Source organism: Piliocolobus tephrosceles, unplaced genomic scaffold (assembly GCF_002776525.5).
Source record: "Piliocolobus tephrosceles isolate RC106 unplaced genomic scaffold, ASM277652v3 unscaffolded_77, whole genome shotgun sequence".
Lineage (NCBI taxonomy): Eukaryota > Metazoa > Chordata > Mammalia > Primates > Cercopithecidae > Piliocolobus > Piliocolobus tephrosceles.
Window position 1 is genome coordinate 473,933 of NW_022335051.1, and position 20,994 is coordinate 494,926.

At 47.4% G+C, this 20,994-nt stretch overlaps 1 long non-coding RNA gene across 2 annotated transcripts; it reads right to left on the minus strand.

The window, feature by feature from the left end:
- Positions 1–1,747: 1,747 nt before the first annotated feature.
- LOC113219670 lies at positions 1,748–16,543 on the minus strand. 2 transcript variants are annotated; one of them, XR_003306629.1, is made up of 4 exons: positions 16,315–16,543; positions 12,895–13,021; positions 3,067–10,319; positions 1,748–2,474 (listed from the first exon to the last, which is right to left on the minus strand). It is a non-coding gene; the product is annotated as an uncharacterized LOC113219670 (long non-coding RNA). The 2 variants fall into 2 exon arrangements; XR_003306628.1 differs by having other exon boundaries at positions 1,748–2,228; positions 2,335–10,319.
- Between the last annotated feature and the right edge of the window lie 4,451 nt (positions 16,544–20,994).

Below are 20,994 nucleotides of genomic sequence, written 5' to 3' on the forward strand. Positions count from 1 at the left end.
ATGAGAAATTTCAATTTTTCTCATTTGAAACATCTAATGCCCATGTATTATACACTAACATTATCTGTGAAGTATAAATATTTTCTTAATACTTGGAAGAATTTTTATGTTTCTATCCGAAGTGATCATGCTCCATTTTAATGCATAACTCCTGCACGTGGGCAGAATTGCTGTTTTTCTATAAAGTTAAGAATGTTAATTAGTGGAATTAAATAGATAAATTCAGGTCTTTTGGTTTCAGTCACAAAGCTTCCTCCTAGCATTTCTCTGGCGCTGTAAAAGTAATCTCAGTTTGAATGTTCTATTTAATCTAGATGTCATTTAAAACAATCTCAGGGATAAAAGACTACCCACTGGGGACAGCATACACTGCTCGGGTGATGGCTGCACCAGCATCTCAGAAATCCCCACTAAAAAACTTATCCCTGTAACCAAACACCACCTGTTCCCCAAAAACCTATTAAAATAAAAATTCACATAAAATTAGAAAATAATAAAGCAATCTAAAAGGAAATTTGCATGTGGCTACACATTACTTGTTGGTTACACTTTAATATTTATTGTCATTTTAAAGTGTTCAAGAAACATTACTTATAGGATTTCTGCCTTTGTGAAGTTAAAGACACTAATTTAGGTTTAACACCTTGTAATATCAAATGATTTTCTTGGTATTGGAAAATTATGGGCAGGGTGTGGTGGCTCACGCCTATAATCCCAGCACTTTAAGAGGCTGAGGCGGGTGGATCACGAGGTCAGGAGATCATGACCATCCTGGCTAACACGGTGAAACCCGTCTCCACTAAAAATACAAAAAATTAGCCAGGGGTGGCGGTGGGTGCCTGCAGTCCCAGCTACTCGGGAGGCTAAGGCAGGAGAATGGCGTGAACCCGGGAGGCGGAGCTTGCAGTGAGCGGAGATGGAGATCGCGCCACTGCACTCCAGCCTGGGCGACAGAGAGAGACTCGATCTCAAAAACAAAAACAAAGAGAGAGAGAGAGAGAGAGAGAGAGAGAGAGAGAGAAAGAGAGAGAGAGAAAGAAGGAAAGAAAGAAGGAAAGAAAGAAAGAAAGAAAGAAAAAGGAGAGAGAAAGAAAGAAAAATTATGTCCATCCTCTATTTAGTGCTCAAAAATGCTGATCCCTTTTTCACTTGATTAACTTGCTAATAAAGTTTCAAACTTTCTACTAGTTACTTAACACTCTATTTTTTCTATACCAGACAGTTGATTTCCATAATCATTTTAATATCAATTAATATAATTGTAAATGTATCTTTTTTTACTTTATTAATCTCTGTGTACACATAAATTCTTTGGCATTAAATGTACGTGTAAGTGGCTTGAAATTGCTCCTAACACATCATTAATTATATCTAAGCATTAATCACTCTGATTAATCATATTTTCATCTCTTTCTACTGTTTTGCATTTACTGTGTCATTTTGTGTTTATTAAAATTTATAATTCCTTTTCTGTAAACATATTTCCAATATATGAAGTTTATGTGATGTACAAATATTAATATTTAGGAGGCAGTTTCAGTTTGTCATTTAGGCAAAATCAAGTCTAATGATGCAAGTTTTCCAATTAACTTTATTCTTTGTTACCTATTTATAGCATTTAAATTTAATGAGCCCATAATTATACATATACATATCAATGATGACTACGGTTAAACAATGTAACATATGCATGAACTCATGTATACATGTTTCCTTTTGGTGTCAAAGCACCTAAAGTTTACCCTGGTCAAAAATTACTAGTGTATAATATAAAAATAGTAACTATAACCTTTAAATTGTACTTTAGTCCTCCAGATTCATTTATTTTATATAACTGAAATGTTGACTTGTGTCTCTTCTCCCCCAAGTCATCATTCTGTCATGTGTCTATGTATTTAATCTTTTTAAAGATTTCATATATAATAGAAATTATGCAGTATTTTTCTCTCTCCCTAAGCTATTTCACTAGCTTATTATCCTCCAGGTTCATTTATGTTATCACAAATGGCAGTATCTTCAACTTTTTAAAAGCTGAAAAATATTTTATTATTATATATTACACACACACACACACATACACACAAATACCTCCCCCACAATTTTTTTCTTCACTTGTACATCAATGCACAGTAACTTCATCCCATGGCTTGGCTGTTGGGAACGATGCTGCGGTGGGGCACGGAGAAGAGGGGAGTGCAGATATCTCTATAAAATGCTGATTTCATTTCCTGTTGATATATAATTTATAAGAGGGATTGCTGAGCCATATGTAGTTCTATTTTTAGATTTTCAAGAACCTTCATGCTGTTTCCCATAATGGCTGTACTAACTTACATTCTAACCAGCAGTGTACAAGGGTTCCCTTCTCTCCACACCATCACCAACACTTGTTATCTCTTGTCCTTTATATAACAGCCATCCTAACAGATGGGAGCTGATAGCCCATTGTTATTTAATCAGAAACTGTAAAACTCCTAGAAGAAAACACAGGGCAAAAGCTCCTTGAGATTGGTTCAGATAATAATTTGTTAAATACGACATTAAAAGCACAAGCAACAATAATACAAGTAGGAGTATATCTAACCCTAAAGCTTCTGCACAGGAGAAATCAATCAATGAAATTAAAAAGCTGCTTATGACCTCAGAGAAAACATTTGCTAGCAATATATATCATAAAGGGTTAAAATCAAAATACAAAAGAAGCCCACACAACTGAATAGAAAAAAAGAGAGAAAACTCACCAAAATCTAATAACCTGATTTAAATACAAGCAAAGAACCTGAATAGACATTTATCTTTTAAAAAAGATATAAAAATGGCTAACAAGTGCTCAACATCAGTAATCATCAGGAAAATGCAAACCAAAGTCCTCATTTACTTTAGCTTCCATATTTTATTTCACACAATAAATATGAATGTGTACAGCAGGTACAGCAATCTCCATCCTACAATAGAGGACCCTGAGCCTGGTGACTCGGGGATGCATCTGCATGGAGCCGGCCTAGGGTGGGGTGGATGGTGCTGAAGAGGACAGCAGATGACGTAGAACCAGGGGCAGCGACTCACCTGGGACCCCTCAGCAGGGGAGCCTCGGTCAAAGCTCAGCAGCACCCTTTGGGGACCTGCTACCTGCTGGTTTGGTCAGCACCACGGACAGAGGACAGGTGGGCGAGGCTGAGTCAGAACTCCTGGGAGGAGGACAGCCAGGTGTCCCAAACCAGGGCTGCTGGCTGACAGACTGAGAACCCCCTGAGGCTAGGGATGGGGTAAAGGACCAAGCTGGTCACCTGTGGGGCCCTCAGTTACCCTCATTGCCGCTGGTGCCACCCCGGCAGTGCACAGCAGCACAATTAGTAAGTGGACAAGCCAGGCATGTGGATGGGTCTGGGGAGTCTTGCTCAGGGGCTCTGACAGGACAAAAGAAGGGCCACTGGGGCTTCAGAGAGGGTCACAGCCTCTGGGTCAGTCACGATGGAGAAATGAGGAAAAGGGAACGGGTGGTGGCCGATATGCAGGAGAGGCAGGTGGACGCGGGATGGTCAGAGTCCATTAGATAGGATGGGCTCCAGGTGCATCCTTGCTGTACTGGACACTTCTCAGCATTCCTGGAACTCAGCTTGGTGATATAGTCACATTTTGGGAGACTGCTGTCAGGGCCTAGCCACACACCCCTGTGCCATCTCAGGACTGGACTTTCTCAGCTCCCATAGGGGATGCTGCGTGCAGCCCAGGAGGGGCAGCCCCATGGTGCAGCCTGATCCCCCATGGATCCTAAGCAGCCTCTGCCTGGCCCTGTGCTCCCTCTGCTCCATCGCCCCAACCCCTCCTGAGTGTCAGCCAGCATGGAGGCCTTGTTTGTCCTTTCTTCCCTACACAAGCTCCTGGGCTGAGACCTGGGTCAGATGAGAATGGGGCTGGTCCTTCCCTGAGGCCTGCTCAGGAAAGGGAATGGCCCCCAACCTGGTCCAGGTCCTCAGCTCTCCTCGCGGTCTTACAGTGAGACAGACCTGCCCCTGTCTGTGCTTTGGAGGTGGAGGTAAGAGCCTGACCCTGCTGCATGGAAGCTGCTCCATAGATGGGTGACTTGGTGGGGATTTGATGAGGCAGAGGCCGTGGCCTGTGGGCATGGTTGCTGGCGAGGGGGAGTGACACACTGTCACTGGGAGAGGCCACAGCTCCTGCTGAATCTCATACTAAACTCCAGCCCTGCAGGTGTTTTACAACAGCCACCACCGAGAATCACAGTAGTGTCTCAGTAGTCACTGCCCGCTGCCCACCAGGGCCCTACCTGGAGGCCAAGACCCAACCAAAGCCCAGGTTGTCTGTGCCCTGGAAACAGTGCGTCTTGTGGTCATGAGGCCAGGCCACCAGTGCCCACTCATCAGGGGCTGGGTTCTGTCCTATTCTGGCTCCTTCCAGTTCAGTCACATTGGGGCCCCTAAGCACATGACCCAGCATCCAAGAATCAGAACAGGAAGCCTGGCAGCTCAGCTCACTCCATCACTTCTTATCTACAGCAAACATATCAGGACATCAGATGCACAGATAAATGGCTATGAATGTTTAACAACTGGAATAAATCTAGGAACAGCAAGAGGGCACAGCTGTGAGTGAGTGTCCCCCGTGACTGCTCTTCAGTGTTTAGGACAGGTGCCCATTGTTGCTGCCTGGTGCTGCCTGCCTTTCAGACAGAGAAGGGTACACTTTCCTCACCAAAAGGACAACAGGCCTGGTCCCCAGCCCTCCTGCCCATCCCTGCAAGGATCACCTTGCTGGGAGGAATCTGATGCCGGAGCCTGGGCCACTTCTAAGCCAGGAACAGGAACACTTTCTGGTCACCCCAAAGGAAGGAATAAATCCCGATCAGAGTTCACAACCTGAGCTCTTGCTCACTCTTTATTCATGGGGAGGCCCAGGCCTAGGCAGACAAACCTCTCCTGAGGAACCGCGGAGCCAAAGGCTGGAAACTTCCAGAATCCTTAGGTTTGAATCCCCCTTGGGGTCACCCTGAGGCTTGTCTCACCAGAGCATTCTTCTGTCCACAGATGTCTTATTGGGTCTACAAAGGAATCCTCACAGAGGTCTGGGGCCCAGCATGGTCATCCCTACTGAATGTCAAGAAGGAGAAGGACAAGAACCCAGGGAAACACCAGGTCTGGTCCTTCCAGTCCCAGCCAGAGCAGGATGCATAGGCCAGAACGTGTCAGAAGCCCAGTTACCCAGATGGAGGGAAAGTCAACCCAAGGGGGCGGAAGGGGTCAGTCACAAATCCTGGGCAGACAGTGGCGTGGGCAACACAGGTGAGCTGCACACTGCTGATTTTCCCTGGCTTTGGAAATGAAGTTTCTGCAGAAAAAGCTTCTTTTCCTTCCGGAACCACTGTTTCATGACAGCAGTTTTGACAGTGAGTCTTGTGTCTGTTCTGAGGCTTGGCCGTACTCTATAGAAAATGAAGCAGGCCAAGATGTCCTCAGTGAATGTGCACCAGAACGACCTAGATGTGAGCCACACCTTCATAAGCCACGGCCTGTTCAGAGAGCGCTGCAGCATCAAGTAAGGCGTGTGGGGCGTGGAGGGTCCCCGGGGAGGTGGGCATTCCGGAGGGATGGGGCATCTGAGGGGCAATGGGGAGGTCTCAGGACAGGGGTAGTGTCTCAAGAGAAGAGGGTGACAGCCAACTGGTTGGAATTCTGGCCTTGGGAAGGGTCTGCAGAGGGGCCTGGAATAGTGAGGTTTTCAGGGCAGTCCAGGGGGCTCTGAACACCTCTGCTCATTCCGTGAAAACAAGCAAATGTTGTGTACCCAGATATTCACCTTAAAATGACTCCTACAGTGCTTGACTGATGGGACAAGTGTGCACAGGAGACCCCCAGGCCAGAGACCCTGCTGCCCTACAGGGCCTGGCTTCCCCAGCTGAGGGGTCTGGCTCCTCCAGAAGGACCCAGCTCCCTTTCTCTGCACAGGAGGCAGAAGCAGGTCCCTGCAGGGCACACAAACCATGCCCTGTCTGAGAGGGGGCATCACACGACTGGGGCTGGGACTCAGGGCCGGCATCCTGGGCAGACTGGGCCAGGACTCATCTTGGGAGAGTACTTGGGGAGCCCCTTCTTTCAGGGCCCACATTTGATGGAGATGAGACCACCCCTATAAGAAGTGCAAGACCTTATCTGATCCAGCCTTATGTGGGAGGTCTCATCCCATGCATAGGGGTCCCCAGCACCACAGACTGAGGCTCTAGTATTCCCTGTTCATGCCACCAGCCCTCCACCTGGAAGGACCTGGTCCTCCCATGCCTGCTGTCCCCATAAATTCCTACTTCAAGCTCATCACAAGCTCATCCTGAGGCTCTGGTACATCTGCTTTCTGCAGGGCAAGCACACGCTCACAGCCAGCGCACATATGGCATTGAAAGTGCACAGAACCCTGTCCCCATGTGCCCGAGGGTGCTGGGGGAGCACACAGGCACATCAAACCTGGCCCAAGGGCAGTACCCACACTGCCCACAGGACCCTCCGCTTTAGCCCTGAGGGAGGGCCAAACCAATCCAACTCTGGTGGGCTGGAGAGGGCACCATGAGTCCTCCTGGAAACTGAACCCACCCCTGACACAACTCAGATGAAAGGCAGGAGTGTGGCAGACACTTCCCTGCCTGGACCTTCCTGTATCCATTGCCTCCTGTGCAGAACTGGCCCCCAGGGGTGCCCAGAAAGGACCCAGCACTGCCCAGTGCAAGGTGCCCAGGGCAGAAACAGGGTGAAGGCACAGACCCCTCCCAGGAGACTCCCCCTGGCCTGATGCCCAGCCCCAAACCTAGACCCTCTCCTGAAGCTCTCCTGTTTGTCCTGTGGGAGCTCTCCCAAGACGCACTGTCCCAGACCTGGGCTCTGGATGATGATGTGGTTCTCAGGCACTTTTAGGCCTCCATGGCTGAGCTCAGAAGGATGCACTGTGACATGCCCCCCAGGTGGTCTCTAGCACCAGGTCTCCTCCTGAGTCACCATCTAAGACAGTAAACAGTGGGGAGTGCCCAGGACCCTCCATCCCTGCTCCCCAGGCCTTCCTTCTCCTCCTCCTCTTCCTTCTCTAAGAAGCTTCTAAAAACAGGCCAGTTGGGCCCCAGGGCAGGTGTTGGACTCACCTCAGTAACAGGGCAGGGGATGAGGGCAAGACCCCTCCAAGCCCCCCACCACACCCTTCCCCTCCTGCCCTAGAAGAATCCTGGAGGACCCTGGAGGGTTCAGTCCCATCTGTGCCAGCCCACACCCACAGCTGCGAGCACCAACAGGGCCAGAGAGAAACAGGGGTCCCCACTCATGAGTTCCCATACCCCAGGCAGCACACACCCCTCACTGTGAAATCACTAGGGACCCTCACTCACAAGTGCCCATACCCCAGGTGGCACACACCCCTCACTGTGGGATCAGCAGGGATCCTCACTCACGAGAGCCAGCAGGTACCCTCACTCACAAGCACCCATATCCCAGGTGGTACACATCCGTCCCTGTGAAATCAGTAAGGACCCTCACTCACAAGCGCCCATACCCCAGGCAGCACATACCCCTCACTGTGGAATCGGCAGGGACCCTCACTCACGAGTGCCCATCCCCACAGCACACACCCCTCACTGTGGGATCAGCAGCCTGTAGTGTTTCTTCAGTGTCAGACCAGGAGGGTTACTAGAGACCCCAAGACTCCAAAAACCCAAACAAGGGTCAGATGGGTTTGGGGGAGAAGTGGACCAAGTTTGCTTTCCATTCAGCTAAACATCCAAAGACCCCTAGGAAGGCCCTGGTTCTGGAGCGAGTGTCTGTGGCACCCAGGCCTCTGTGGGTGTTCCTCAGCATGGAGACCCTTCCCAAGGGGGACAGGCTGGCCCACCAGCCCAGCTCCAGAAGCCCAGAAGCTGACCTGAGGCCAAGGCCCAGCAGCATGAGAATTATGTAGAGCCCAGGACAGCAGGTCACTCTCTGGGGGCCCAGTGGCTCAAGATGTGGCAAGTCTGTTCCCATCTCAGGATAGATCATGGGATTTTTGGCGAGTTCTGTGTTGAAATTCTCTCCCAAACTCCCCATGGATCTTGACATCCAGGGCTCATGGTGTCCACAGTGCAGCTTTGAGCAGGGATGCCGAACCCTTGTTCTTTCATCTTCCCTGGACACCCCCAGGACCATAGGACAGGCCCTGGCCCTGAACCCCATCAGGGCCCCCACAACCAGGCCTTGTCCAGCCCACCGAAACCCCAGCGGTAGGGCCATAGATACTCCCCTTGCATGGTGGCACCTGGACCTGACCTTTCTCAGGGGCCACCGAGCAGCACAGACTTAAAGGAGCCAAGACAGCACCCAGACAACCCCAGACAGCTCCTCAGCTGGGTGAAGTCAGTGTCAATGGGGAAGCTGGACTCAGAGGCTGCTGGAGGGCAGAAGGATTGTGGCATCTGCAGAACCCTAGCCAGCCAGCGCCTATCACATGTCCCCATGTCTGCCCACTTGTGTGACAGAGCCTCACTCACAGGGCAAACATCCCAGACCTACAGATGCCCAGCCCAGCCCAAGCCCTAGGAGAAAAGGGACCCAGGAGAACTATGAGTGCCCCAGAAATAGCCAAGATAACAAAACAGAGGACTGAGCTTCCTGGGGCACTGGCCAAAATTAGAATTTGGCCCAAGGAAGGGCAAGCCCCTTAAAGTAGTGTGTGGGTACGCAGGGCCCCCCAAGTCAGGGCATGCCTGGCAGGGCCAAGGCAGAGATGTTACCAGGCTCAAGGAGCAACCATCCACATCGCCAAGGGTGGGATAGGAGCAGGTGGACCAGCCTCCAACCTCTTCAACTCAAGAAAGCAGCGATGGCTGGGCTCTCACACCCTGAGTGGCCACCATCTGACCATCAGTGGGGCAGAAGCCAGAGACCATCGATCTATCACATGGTCCTGGGGCCCTGCTTCCACTGCATAAGAATGCCTTCAAGTCACATGATCAAGAAGAAGCTGGGCAAGAATGGGCCCAGGAGACTGGGTCCCTGGGTCTGCTGTCCTCAGCAGGTGCCAAGGACAGAAAAAGTCAGAAAAGTTTTCCATGGTCAGAAAAAGTCAGAAAGGTAGTCTCACTCCTTGGAAGGAGGCTCCAAGGTGGGGACTAGAGCTGCAGGGGGAGAAGGAGCTCCTTGCAGTACTGAAATAGGCTCTGGCAGGTTCCCAAAGTCTGCAGTTCCATCCTTCTTTTTCCTTTTCTTTGAGAGTTTGGACTCTTCTTCCATTTGATGGTGAGTCTGAAGCCATGGACAATGAATTTATAAAAGGAATTCTCAGTGGCCATTTCCACAGTCTGCCCTGTGGAAAGCTGATGAGAGCACACTGCTGTCTCTGCACAACAGTGACCGTCCAGATCTTGCCAACAGGTAGAGATTATTTCTTAAATCTGTCTCAGTAATAATATCCTCCAGACCACCAACATAGAGTGGGGGCAGACTTCTCCACCAGTGGGTCTGGATGATGCATGGTTGAAGCCTGCTCTAGAAGCTTATCTGTCTGCTATGGGGTCATTGTTTTCACAAAGCGATCTTTCATATTCTGATCAGCAAGGGGGTCATCTGGATCTGCAGGCTTCTCATGTCTGTGCGGACACTCCTCTCCTCTCTCACCCTCTCCTTTCACCCACAAAGAGCAAATGTGGGGCTTATTCCTTAGGTAGTAGAGTGTGTCCTGGGCCAGTCTGAGCAGCATGTCACTGGTGGATGTGGCTTTCCCCAGCGAAACAGCTGATCATGTTCTATCAGGGTTAGAAATCCCTCTCTCCATATCCGCAGTCACCTTTTAAAGACAGTTCTGCATCAGAACCTGGACCGGCAGTCATACTCCAGGTGTGAGAGGCAGGTCTGAGGGACATTTCCTGCAGGCTTGGCACTCTCCAATCTTCTTGGAATGCATGTGCACCACAGAGCCCCATCCAGACACTGAATGGCCTGGTACAGATTTTGCACTTTTTCTCACAGTTTTCTTTGGTCATTCAGATACACTGGTTTTCTCCAGGACACGTGTGACACAAAAGAGAGAAGCATCCTCCCAGGTTTGTCTGTTTTAGGTGCTGGAGCCCAGAGAGGTCTCCTCTTGAGAGGGTCGGCAGGCAGCAGTAGCTTTTCAGGTGGGAGAGAGGACCCCCACAATCCCGTCAGCCCCAGCTCTTCTTTCTGGCTGTTCTTGAGACCCTGAATGACCTTTGACCACGTGTAATTCATCTTTATTGACTCAAGGTGAACCTCACTTCCAAGGAATCTCCATTCTTGGAGGGAACTCTTGGCTTCCTAGTATCTCCAAGAACTGGCCTGGAAGAGACAGAGAAATGTGGATGCATCTTGAGACACTTACAGTGTAAACTTGGTGCTTTTCAAAGACCCTCCCTCTACACTGACAGGGCTTAAGGAGACCTTGTGTCTGCTGCCAGGAGATGACAAAACCTTAAACGAGAAAGTCAAGAACCAGGATCACTGGAAAAAGAAATGTCCAGTCTCTAAACTCATAGACATGTTGGGGAACATCTGATCTGTGTGTTTGGATGTTTATTGTGTCCAAAGATGGATAAAGACTCAAAAACTCACCAGCTGTGGTGGCTCACACCCTTAATCCCAGCAATTTGGGAGGCCAAGGCAGGTGGATCACCTGAGGTTAGGAGTTCAAGACCAGCCTGGCCAACATGGTGAAACCCCATCTCTACTAAAAATACAAAACTTAGCAGGAAACCATGGTGTGAGCCTGTAAACCCAGCTACTTGAGAGGCTGAGGCAAGAGAGTCATTTGAACCTGGGAGGCAGAGGTTGCAGGTGAGCTGCGCCACTGCACTCTGGCCTGGGTAACAGAGACACTGTCTCAAAAAAAAAAAACCTAACAAACAAAAATAAAATGTGAAAGCAAAAAGATTTTGGCTAAATACTCCTGGCCTGGAAGGGCTCTTTGTTTTACATGCAGGTGATCTGTCCTGAAAAGAGGTCTCCTGATCACAAAGTCTTACTTGGAAAGAGCTCCAAGTACACAGAGCCACAGGCACATCATCCGTGGAACTGCCTCTGCTGCCCAGGATGGAAACATGGAAACTCAGGGTAAAGGTGACTGAGGCTAGAACAAAAAGATTAGGGGGAAAAAAAAAAGAAAACTGATATAAAAAATTAAAGAAAAATATTCTAACATGAAGTAATTTTTTATTAAAGCCTTGTCTCTGAATAAGTTAAATATGGCATATCACAGTATTGTACATAATAATCTAAAATTTTAACTATTGGCCAAGCACAGTGGCTCATGCCTATAATCCCAGTGCTTTGGGAGGCCAAGGTGGGAGAATTTTGCGAATCTAGGAATTGGAACTAGCCTGGGCCACAGAGTGAGACCATGTCTCTGCCAAACAATAAAACATTAGCTGGGCATGGTGGCATGGCCTGTAAAACAATAAAAATGAAATTCTAATTGCCACAAACTAAGCTACAATATTTATGTCATCATAAAGTAATAGACAATGTATTTCAGTCCAAAAGAAGTAACCAAGAATTGATTTCAAAATCAATTCAGAGCTTTGCCTTCTCTGTATGGTGGAAGAACAAGAAACAGACTCCCTCTGGCACCTGATACATAGGAAGCCAGACCAACTACATCAACCAGATGTTTCCAGACACTAGAAGCAACTGCAAGGAGCACAGGACAGTGGTCTGGAGGCTGAAACTGAGGGGACCACATTGCTGCCCCAGCTTAGAGCCTGCAGAGCCTCCTGGCAGTGCAGAGTGGGAGGATACAGGCAGCACATGGAAGTCCCCACGTTAAAGAGACAGAGTTGAGAATGTGAGGAGAGAAAAACATGGGGCTGAGTACCAAAAAGCAGGGAGGAGTGGCTGAAGTAGGGGTAAGATTGATGAGTAGAAGATAGGGGCTCATTAAACCATTGGCAGGTATATGGGTAAATACCAATAAAATAAATAATATTACCCAGTACAAAAGAGAAAAGGCACCTGACACTTTTTTTTTTTTTTTTTTTTTTTTTGAGACAGAGTCTTGTTGCTTTGTTGCCTAGGCTATAGTACAGTGGTGCGATCTTGGCTCACTGCAACCTCCACCGCCTGGGTTCAAGTGATTCTCCTGTCTTAGCCTCCTGAGTAGCTGGGATTACAGGCACACTCCACCATGCCTGGCTAATTTTTGTATTTTCAGTAGAGATGGGGTTTCACCATGTCAGTCAGGCTGGTCTCGAGCTCCTGACCTCGTGATCCGCCTGCCTTGACCTCCCAAAGTGCTGGTGTGAGTCACCATGCCGGGCTCACCCTACATTTTTTTTCAGAGCATTTTTACAAGAAAACTTGTCATTATGAGTATAATATTATCTAGAAGTAGCAGAGGAGGGAACATTTCCCAGTATATTTTAGGAAGCTAGTATTACTGTCCAATAGAATCCGAGAAAGGAAAAAAAAAAAAAAAAAAAAAAAACCCACAAAAAACACCCTGTAAAACAGTATGCCTCATGAAACTCGATGTGGAACTCCCCAACAAAACATTATTCAAGAGAACCACATGCTTCACCCTGGGTGAATTTCTTCTAGGAATCATAAAGATTGGGGGAAATCAAAGGAAATCTTTTGTTAAGAATCAAAGTTGTAGACTCCTGTCTTGAGTTGATTACTTTGAATTTTTCATCCCAAAATACATACAGGGCCTGGTCTAATTCTATGATCTTTATCATATGCAGCCAGATGCTGAAGAGAAATAGATACAACAGCAATATGGGAGTTACCCTCTCTAAAGCCCAACTGAAGTACCCCGGAGTCGGAAGTTTCACAAACAGAAAAACAACATACTTATCCTGAACAAGGGAAGGAGAAACAATTCAAACATTTAAATTAAAATTGCTATGAGAATACTGACTTGTTAGAAACTGAAGGAGCGAGCAATGCTTCTAAATTCCATGCTTTTCCATCAGAATATGGAGATAGACAACCTGGAAGTGCAGTTTCTTCACAATTGACTTTATCCAGTCATAACATTAATTTCCCTATGAATCAAATCATAAAATAAACTCATGACATATTCTCTGACTAAAAGAAGGCAAGATAAACTGAACGGTTAGTTGTCAGTGTAGTAAATTATGTACGAGCATCTTATTGCTGCATTTTTAAATAATGATGGAATTAGAAATAATCTAAGTTTCTATCAAAGAATAAACAGTGAAACAAATCTTGTATGCTCATTCTTTGGAATAAATTTAACACATCAAAAATAGAATCTCGTGCATTGATATGGAATAACGTAAATGATATATTGCTTGTGAAATAGCAAAATAAAAAATAGTATGATACAATTTGTGTTCAGAAACTGTGTACATGTATTTAGCTTCTTTTTTTTTTTATTTTCTTCTTCTTTTTTTTTTGGAGGCAGGGTCTCACTCTGTTGCCCAGACAGGAGTGCAATAGTGCAATGGCATGAAGCTGCTCACTGCAGCTTCAACCTCCTGAGCTCAAGGGATCCTCCCCACTCAGCCTACCAAAGTGTTGGGATTACAGACACGAGCCACTGCACCTGGCCAAATTTATGTGTATTTATTAATTTATAGAAAACATCCAAAAAAATAAACACCAAGCTATAATAATTCCTTCTAACAAGGGAGTGAGTTTGGAATGAAGAGGAAGACGTGAAACTTCCGCTACATAAAGATCTCTATGATCCACGATTATTAAAACAGCATGCATTTCTTTTATAATTAGAGAAAGAAAAAAATACGCATTGTTACCACTTGGTAGGAGGGCACCAGTTTTGTTTTAATCAGTATTTGAATTACATGTTAGTACACAGCACAAACCTGGAAGAGAAAGTCCAGAGGAATAATTAGAACAAAAAATCACACTTCAAAAAATGAGTGGGTGTTATCTTTACATAACAACAAGCGTTCCAGGTGAGTTGTAGTCAGGATCTACCACTGCTCCAGCTCCCTCAAATCACCTAAGCCCTGCCAAGGGGAAGATGGAGGACAGGGAAAGCCAAGTGCCAGCAAGTACTCTCCCCAACCAAAGGGCTGTTTCTGCAAGTTTTCTGTCATTAAGAAAAAAATGGAGTCCAAATGGGATGTGGACCCCTTCAGGACGCTGGCAGAGAAACACAAAGAATATGCCACAGTCATACCTTAGAGGAAGACTTCGAGGTTTAGACTTGAAATTCATCAAAAGCTTGTATGAAGTAAATAAAGCTACTCTACTTCTCCAAGTGTCAGTTTCCTCACCTATAAAATGGGAACCGCATGTCAACTTCATCAAATTGTTGCCAGAGTTAAATTCACAAAGATATTTAAAAGTGACTGTTACTATTACTGCAAGGGTTCACATTATTTATAAAAAAAAAAAAGAAAAAAAAAAGCATCAGACTTCAAAATACACAAAAGGAATAATGTCCATGTGTCCAAAGACAAGATGATCAGCTTTCGAAGCAGCCTGAGGTGCATGAGAATGAGGTCCATCCCTAACTAGAACTCTTCACAGCTCCACTGAAGAGGACACACACAGGGCCACAAGAAGCTAAGTGCATGGCCAGTGTAGAGTGACTGGTGAAGTGAGGGTGGAATTCCTAAAGACCCTCTGAAATGCAGTTACACAACAGGCTCCCAGGAAACACTGGAACAAACCAGGCAGCTGAGCAGATACTACGAGGAATGAGGTGAGCAGAGAAGAGCAGGAGCCACAGATCTCAGCAGAATACACCAAACTGCAAGGAGCTCCTGGCTCTGTGAACAGCAGCTGTGGCCGCATCAGAACCAATCTTGTGAGGCAGCTGCTGGGGACAGCTGAGATCACCTGTTTTTGCAGCCACACAACAGCAGTGCCTCTGGAACACAAATCACAAAATCCTCTCCATTCATCTTTAAGGTGACAGATGATGGATGCCCTCACATTACAACAGCCTGACTACACTTGCGGACAAATGTATTTAGAAACTCCCACCTAAAGGGGGAATAGTCAGGAGTAAAATGAGAATATTGAGGGATGGGGGAGGAATGCAGGTACTTGACCCCACAAACTCTACTGAAAACAAGGGAAGAGAATGTTGTACTGTGGTCTCCCCATACTTCATCTCATCACATCCATAGATGCTGCATGGTTCTTGTTCCCTTATTTACAAAGGTGTTGATGAGCCCAAGTGTAATTGATCCTGAAGGAGAAAATTCTTTACAAAGTACAATTAGTGTCTAATATCCATGACCAGGGTTTTAAGGGTTTTTAAAATTAGTAACCCACATTCAGGAATCACAAATGAAGCCTGTTGTAATGTGTGATATGAACAAGGTCTTATTTTCATGTAGATTAACACCTTGGTTTTTATGGATTAAACATAAAAGCATAAAAGCTGGCGTCATTCCAGAATCAAAGGAACTGTCCCTGAGGACATATGGAATTAAGGGACATCAATGATTAGGAAGCTACACGAAACTAGAAGTGCTCCCAGAAGTTTCCATTGTCTAGACAGAAAAATTAAACAGATCAGCCCGAGAGTAAAGGTACCTCCATGAATGCCCGAGGTGATGAACATTCCATTCAAAGCAAAATTGTGAAGCCTGAGGAGTTTCAAAGACGCCCCAAGTGCTCCACACCTTGAAAGTCACTCCCACAAAGCTGGAGCACCACCTGTTCCTGAGGATCAGCTTGCCATCTGTGTCTTTGAGACACTGCCCAGTCAGGCCTCAGTTGAGAAGAGGCCATTGATGTCACGTGTAAAATGCCTAAACCATCTTCATCTTTAGGTAGCTATTTGGGGAACTTTCCACCAAATGGGTTGGTGGAAAATGGCGCACCAAAGACACATGCCTGGGAAGTGAGATTTTCTCCTCTGCTCTTAGCATCTCCTGGGTAAACCAATAATGACACTCCCTGCCGCCTCAATATCCACATCTGCGAAAAAGGCGCTGGTGAGGGTGACATTTTCACGAAGCCACAGTCCATGTCACCCCCTGCAAAACCCTGAACTTGTGCACTGGTGGGCCAGGCAGCATATTTCTCCCCATAGCGGCTGCATTGCGCTCTGCCTGGAGAGAAAAGAGGGTAGTGGCACAATGGACAGCGCCCAGAACTCAGGCCGGTTCCCACAGCAGCTTAGGAAAGCAGGCGGCTCCCTGGGCTGCAGGAGGCGCAACGCCCAGGAAAGACCCCAGGTGCAGGTGGGAGAGGGAACCCAGCAGAGCAGCGCGAAGTGGGGTGAGGACCACACCCGTCCGAGTTGGACAAGGGCAGATGCACTTCGCGGCGTCACGCCTTCCTCACCGCCCAGCCTGGACCTGCCCCTCCTGTCTCTCTCCGGACTCACTTCCCATGGCAAGGAGGTGCCCGCGATCAGTAGCCGGCATCGCCGTGGAAGCGGCGAGGTCCACACTGCTCTGCCCAACACTCCTAGGTTGCCCGCCTCCTCGCATGTCGTCTGCTGGGATTCTAGTCCAGCCGCCTTGCCACCAACGGGCGGGGAACCGTTAAGAGCTACCGTTTCCAGTCCGCCTGGCCGGGCGCGCGCTGCCCCGCTCACCGGAAGAGAATTGCGCCCCGCCCCCCGAGCCCGGGGCATGCTGGGATTGTAGTCCCGAAGCGCTTGAAACAACGGGCGGGAGCGGTAAGGAGACTACAGCTCCCAGAATGCACAGCGAGGCCGGCACAGCCCGGCTTCCCCCTTCAGCACTGCGCACCACGCCCTGTTCATGCTGGCTGGGATTGTAATCCGGTCGCCCTGCAATTAAAAAACTGGAAGCTAACCAGTTGTCAAAGATGACAACTCCCAGTATGCCAGGCGTAGCTCCCGCCCTCGAATCCACACCTCTCCGAGTCCAGAGCAGTTCTGCCATGATAACGGGAGCCTGACTGTTCCCAAACCTTTTCTGCCTGCCGGGCGACAGCAGGACCAGGGCGGCTGGTCTTACCGTGTAATTATGTTACTACCTCTCCCTAAAATGCTGTCTTCATGCTTTGTCATTGCCAGAAGTTTGACTTCTCACGGAGCAGCAGGGGACCAGGAGCTGCTCACAAACCTGTCAGGGTTGCCATAGTAACGCTCCTCTTCCTGGAGCGGTACTCGCCCCACCCCTTCCCTCGCCCCCGCCCCTTCTCCTCGCCCCCGGCCCTTCTTCTTGCCCTGCTTCTTCCCTCGGGGTTGCCTTTCCCCTCGGCACCGCCCCTCCTCCTCGCCCCACCCCTGACACGCCCCTTCGGACATGCGCAGTGTAGTCCCTGCGTAGGACGGGCTAATGGCCAGGTGTGTGACAGTTCTCTGACTTCTTGGCATCCCACGCGGGAAGCTCCCTCGTAAGTGTCTGAAACTATCAGTTGACTGCCAGAAATGGATATACGCGGTCGCTGATAACCTGGCACTTGCCTTTTCAAACCCACCATTTCCTCTATCCTCTAGGCTGTCACAAATCCTCCTCTGCACCCCAGCCCCTTGGACCCGGGCCTGGCTGCATGGCCCACACCTGGGTCAGGCCTCTCACAGGGACACTCCTGCCACTCTAATAAAGAGTAGAAAACGTCACAGTGAAAGGCCTGACCCTGCTGCATCCAGTCAGGAAACAGCCACAGGTAAGGGAGCCCCTAAGACACTTTGGGAGCCACATCTACCACTTCTCTGCCCCCGACCCAAGCTGGTCCCAGACCTTGGGGTCCTAGTGTGGACCTCCCGGTGGTAATTAACGCAGGTGCAGAACCAGAGAGCCCATTGGTCCCTCCCAACACATGAGGGAAGTTTGTGTGGTGAGGTCATGAACAGTGTCTGCGTTTTCTGCTGTGAACAGGGCTTTCTTGGAAACAATTTCCCTTTTTAAATATCCTTTCGGAACCACGTTTAACAAGTTGCTGGTGGAACTTAACAGTGATAATTCTTTGACTCCATTTTTCTTTTTTCTTTTTTTGAGACGGAGTCTCACTCTGTAGCCCAGATTGGAGTGCAGTGACCCAATCTGGGCTCACAGCAACCTCCGCCTCCCGGGGTTCAAGCAGTTGTTCTGCCTCAGCCTTCCCAGTAGCTGAAATTACAGGCACCCGCCGCCACGCCTGGCTAAGTTTTGTATTTTTAGTACAGATGGAGTTTCACCATGTTGACCAGTCTGGTTTCGAACTCCTGACCTCAAGTGATCCGCCCGTCTTGGTCTCTCAAAGTGCTGGGATTACAGGCGTGAGCCACAGGGCCCGGCCTGAATCCATTTTAACATTTAATTTTCCAGATTAACGCGAAGTACCCCACGACTACACGCTTTTACATCTACCTTTATGAAACTAGAGGAGGCACGGCCTCAGCTCTGTGCAGGACGGATGCACAAGAGCAGAATCTCTGTGGGCCGTCTTTCTGGAGTTTCAATATTACTGCAGGATTTGAGAAAGAAACACATTTAAATAATTTACAATGTAAGACACTGGAAATTTAAGAGAAGGCTGGAAAGTCATTGGCCTTTAATAACTGTCAGTCATCTGTGCCTAACTCGGACTTTCTCCAAGAAAAAAAAAAAAAAAACAAACTCTAAGGAGAATCTATTTTTCATTCTTCTAAGTAGTTAAAATTAGAAATTACAACAAGTCAATAGAAAGCTCTGCCCTGCCAGTCTCCTAAATCACAATATGGCCTTGGTATGGAATTTTTTTTTTTTTTGGAGGGGCGTGTTGACATGTTGGGTATAAAAATTGGGGGGAAGGTTTGACCAATTTTTGGAAGTTTTCAGCTATTAGTTGGTGATTTACTTTGCACCTCATTTAATTTTTCTGTCCCCTCTCCAACTTGGACTCAATCACTCCACAGGTCTCTAAGACTCTTCGTTTTTTTTAAGCTTTTTCACTCTTTTATTCTGAATGGATGATTTCTATTGCTCTGTCTTCTGCTTCTAACCTTTGAATAAGCTCAAAAGTATTTTTAACATTTCCTTATCTTCCTATTGTTTCATAATTTCCATATCTTTGCTGAGGTTCCACATCTCTTTATTCATTGTTAGAATATTTTCCTTTACCCCCATGAACAGATTTATGATAGCTGCCTTTAAACATTCTGAATTAGAACACATTGAATGTCTTAGGATCACTTTTACTGCCTGCCTTTTAAATTGTGTATGGGTTACATTTTCGTATTTCTTCACACGTCTCATGAATTTCAAAGTTGGGTACTAAAACTGTAAAGAATCATTATAGAGACTCTCAATTCTGTTGTGTACTTTTCAAGAGCGGTGTTATTGTTTACAAATGGTGTCAATCGTGCTGGATTCAAACGCCAATACCTATCTCCCCTATAGTGGGCACAGCTGAAATTCTCATTGAGTTCTTACTCACACATAGGTCATATTTGTATTATGTAGATGTGTTTCTATAACAATGTATGTTATTTGGGTGTCATCATTATAATCTACGTTAATTCAACAAGCTACTCCAGTATTACTGAAAGCCAGGACCCCAGTTTTGTCGGCTAATTGGATTTTGTATAAATCAAAGTATATAGTATGTATACTTTTACATCTACTATATGGAACAGTATATTTGTGATATTCCTTCATGGTGTTGCAGATAGATATGGTCTGTTCTTTTTTTTTTTTTTTTTCAAGATAGAGTCTCACTCTGTTGCTCAGGTTGGAGAGTGCAGTGATGCAGTCTTGGTTCACTGCAACCTCCACCTCCTGGGTTCAAGTAATTCTCCTGCCTCCGCCTCCTGAATAGCTGGGATTAGAGGTATGCATCACCACACCTGGCTATCTTTTGTATTTTTAGCAGAGACGGGGCTTCACCATGTTGACCAGGCTGGTCTTGAATTCCTGACCTCAGGTGATCCACCCACCTCCGCCTCCCAAAGTGCTGGGATTACAGGCGTGAGCCACTGCACCCAGCCAACAATTTGTTTTTTCATTTTAACAGTTTTTAAGTGTGCAGGTCAAAGGAATTAATCACATTCACACTGTTTTATGAGCATCCTCCACATTTATAGAGAGTGTTTTTCATCCTGCAAAGCTGAAACTCTGTACCCATTAAACACCTCACCTACCTTCCTGCAGCCCCGGGAACCACTCTTCTACTTTGTGTCTCTATAAACTTAACTACTCTAAGTACCTCGTATGAGTGGAATCATACCGTATGGTGAAGAAATCATGAGAAAGCGTAATACACACTATATAATGTAGGTTTATTTATTTGAACAAAAGCACTAACAGAGATCAGCAGTACATGGTGATTATAGAGGAAGAGATAAAAAGAGAAAAGGATTGGACAGACACATTAAATTTATGACAATGATGCTCAAGTATCACAGCAGTGAGTCCCCTGCCCCAGTCACAGGGCTGATCGCAGTGGAGCCTTGTGCAGCTGTCTAACTCTGAGAGCACATGCTCAGCCCAAACTTCACCGAGCCCTGAGGCATTCTGCCCCTGCCACCTGGGCACTCAGTGGGCCTGAGATTCTTCATGGCCTGGTCTTCTTGGCCTTGAGGGCATGACTGGCCTCCTGGGATGGGGCTCAGCGGCAGGACAGGTTGTAGCTGTAGGACAGAGCAACACCTGTGAGGCTCCAGGAGCTACAACTCAGGCCTCCCTCCCAGTGCCTGCTCCCATTCAACAGGGCCTGCTGCTGACCAGGGAGCCGTGGCCACAGGCTGTCTGAAACTGACCACAAGACAGAGTCTCCACCCCCCCTCTGTCAATCAGCTAGGTTCTCACCTCTCAATAGGACTGTGCTGCTCCATGGACTTGAAACAAACCCCATATTACTCCTGAGTCTGAAGATGATAATTCCCTCTTGTCACAGAAGCAGCTGTATTTCTTGGAGGACTTTAATCTCCTGGAGCCAGAGGGAAAAACAGGAGGCTGACAGGGCCCCGGGTGGAAGACGCTGAAGGGCCCTTAGGGAGGGAGTAAACTGGGGCCAATCTCTAGGGCTTTTCTCTTAATGGGCCCCCTCTTCTCCAATCCCATGCAGCCTCACCCTTTTCTCAGAGTTGAATATAAACAGATAAACAGCCCCCCGCTAGGAATTTGTCCAG